We start from the raw sequence: 3,408 nt of genomic DNA, 5'->3' as shown, positions 1-3,408 counted from the left end.
TGAACTATTTTTATATTTCCTGGGATATTTAAGGTGTACCCAAGTTGAGGTTCTTGTAAGCAGTGCAGCCCTAAATTTGGGGGTGGCTCTGTCTTATTCATTTTCCGTTTTCCCAAGGTATATTCCCTAGACTGCAAGTGACCTTGGCTCTGTAGCTCTGTTGTTTTCTTGTTTTAGGGAACACAGTGCACTCCTTCAGTGAGGCAGTTGGCAATTTACATCCCGCCCATCATCATAACAAGGCTACCTGTTCTCCAGGGCCTGTCTTGCCTTTCTGGTTTTTACACATATTGTGGATGTCCCTTTGGACCGGTCGGAAGTGATACTTCTTTGTAGTGCAGATTTGCATTGCTCGCTTGCTTGCTTGGTCAAAAAGGGCGTATGCGTTTTCTCCTGAATATATTCAGGAGAAAACTCATACGCCCTTTTTGGCCAAGTTCATCATTGTCGAAGTTGTGCCGCTCTTCCTGTGCTTTACAGGCGATTCCTACGTACCTCTTGAAATCTGTTTCCTGATATTCTGCATCAATTTCACGTCCGCCTCATTGCCTTCCGTCAACAGATTTTTGGACGATAGTTGTCCTTTATTACTCTGCCAGTTTGTGAATTGCTGTGCCCCCGAGCTCCAGTTTTCAACTCGTTTTTTTGTGAGCTGAACGCAAGTCCAAAATTTTGGTTCAGGACCTATACTGGTTCCCGATGGGTGGCTGAGAATTTGGTTAATTCTTCTTCCTGCCGGGAAATTAGAGTGACATGTGCCCGTCTAAATGCCTAACAGCTACTCTCTCATTGGTTCTCCTATTCCCTTCCATCCTCTGCCAAATTGGCAACCTGTGTGTACCAGGAGATTAAAGGGGCTGTCTCTCTAAGTTGGCAGATTGATAGTAAAGCAGTTGTAAAGTTAAACCGGAGCACCGCGAGAGGGACTCTTCGTGGAGTTTTAGAAACCTTTCGTATTCACAGTGTGTCCATTCTCTAGGTTTCCCATACATGTTATAGCTGTAGTAATATTCCCTTCAACCTGGAGAGTTGGGACAGATGGCATGGGGGCCTTGCATTATTGCATTAAAGGGTCTGCATTTGCTCACCCAATCTCACCAATCCTCTTGGTCCCAAGTGTCCAGCCTTATGCCACATCCAGCTGTCATTGTAGATAGGGCCATTCCAGGTTTCATCAGAGACCCTGAAGGAATTGTTAAGAATTTCCCTGTTTTTTTGTTTTGTGTTTGAAATTCCTTTTTATAGTGGGTTTGAGCTGATTCTCACTGCCATATATAAGCCAGTCTAGACACACTTGATTCCCTTATGGAGACATATCAATACATAGGTTTTAAGATTCTTACTAGTCAGATCTATTCTTCTGCGGGAAATATGGGGTTTGAGTCCCTTTCACTGAGGAAGGTGTAGGTCTTGTCTATTCCATAGTTGGTTTTTGGAACGGTACCTGTGCTTATATCAAACTTTGGTTTTATGGATCACCCCACCTCTCCTTCCCCCTTAAGCAGGCATAAGAGTGTTTTCTAAATGTGAGACTCTGCTCTCTTTCCTAACTCAGTTCATGTGTAGCCATGTTTACAGGAACTTCATAAGTGATATCTTATGATAAGTTTCTTTTTCTGTGTGACTTATTTCACCTAGAATCATCGTACCTGAATCCACTCACATTGCTGCTACTGGTCTTATGACATTGATTTCATGGCAGAGGGATATTCCATCATACGTAAGTACCACTATTTTTTGAACCATTTTTACATTTCCTGGGATATTTAAGGTTTACCGAAGTTGAGGTTCTTGTAAGCAGTGCAGCCCTAAATTTGGGGGTGGCTCTGTCTTATTGATTTTCAGGTTTCCCAAGGTATATTCCCTAGACTGGAAGTGCCCTTGGCTCTGTAGCTCTGTTGTTTACTTGTTTTAGGGAACACAATGCACTCCTCCAGTGAGGCAGTGGGCAATTTACATCCCGCCCATCATCATAACAAGGCTACCTGTTCTCCAGGGCCTGTCTTTCCTTTCTGGTTTTTACCCATTTTGTGGATGTCCCTTTGGACCGGTGGGAAGTGATACTTCTTTGTAATGCAGATTTGCATTGCCCGCTTGCTTGCTTGGCCAAAAAGGGCGTATGCGTTTTCTCCTGAATATATTCACGAGAAAACGCATATGCTCTTTTTGGCCCAGTGCATCATTTTCGAAGTTGTGTCCCTCTTCCTGTGCTTTACAGGCAATTCCTATGTACTTCTTGAAATCTGTTTCCTGCTATTCTGCCTAGCTTTCAAGTCGGCCTCGTTGCCTTCCCTCAACAGATTTTTGGACGATAGTTGTCCTTTTTTACTCTGCCATTTTATGAACTGCTGTGCCCCTGAGCTCCATTTTTCAACTCGATTTTTGTGAGCTGAACGCAAGTCCAAAATTTTGGTTCAGGACGTATACTGGTTCCCCATGGGTGGCTGAGACTTTGGTTAATTCTTCTTCCTGCCTGGAAATTAGAGTGACATGTGCCCGTCCAAATGCCTAACAGCTACTCTCTCATTGGTTCTCCCTCTTCCCTTCCATCCTCTGCCAATTTGGCAACATGTGCGAACGACGAGGTTAAAGGGGCTGTCTCTCCAAGTAGGGAGATTGATAGTAAAGCAGTTGGAAAGGCAAACCGGAGCACCACGAGAGGGACTATTCGTTTAGTTTTAGAAACCATTCGAATTCAGAGTGTGTCCATTCTCTAGGTTTCCCGTACATGTTATAGCTGTAGTAATATTCCCTTCAAGCTGGAGAGTTGGGAACCAAGGATTGGGGGCCATGAATTATTGCTTGAAAGGGTCTGCATTTGCTCACCCAATCTCACCAATCCTCTCAGTCCCAAGTGTCCAGCCTTATGCCACATCCAGCTGTCATTGTAGATAGGGTCATTCCAGGTTTCATCAGAGACCCTGAAGGAATTGTAAAGAATTTCCCTGTTTTTTTGTTTTGTTTTTGAAATTCCTTTTTATAGTGGTTTGAGCTGATTTTCGCTGCCATGTTTATGCCAGTCTAGACACACTTGATTCCCTTATGGAGACATATCAATACATAGGTTTTAATATTCTTACTAGTCAGATCTATTCCTCTGCGGGAAATATGCGGTTTTGAATCCCTTTCACCGAGGAAGGTGTAGGTCTTTTTTATTCCATAGTTGGTTTTTGGAACGGTACCTGTGCTTATATCAAACTCTGGTTTTATGCATCACCCCACCTCTCCTTCCCCCTTAAGCAGGCATAAGAGTGTTTTCTAAATGTGAGACTCTTTTCTCTTTCCTAACTCAATTCATGTGTAGCCATGTTTAAAGGATCTTCATAAGTGATATCTTAGGATAAGTTTCTTTTTCTGTGTGACTTATTTCACTTAGAATCATCGTACCTGAATCCACTCACTTTGCTG

This window comes from Mesoplodon densirostris, unplaced genomic scaffold, assembly GCF_025265405.1.
Source record: "Mesoplodon densirostris isolate mMesDen1 unplaced genomic scaffold, mMesDen1 primary haplotype scaffold_37, whole genome shotgun sequence".
Lineage (NCBI taxonomy): Eukaryota > Metazoa > Chordata > Mammalia > Artiodactyla > Ziphiidae > Mesoplodon > Mesoplodon densirostris.
Note: the sequence above shows the minus strand (reverse complement) of the source record.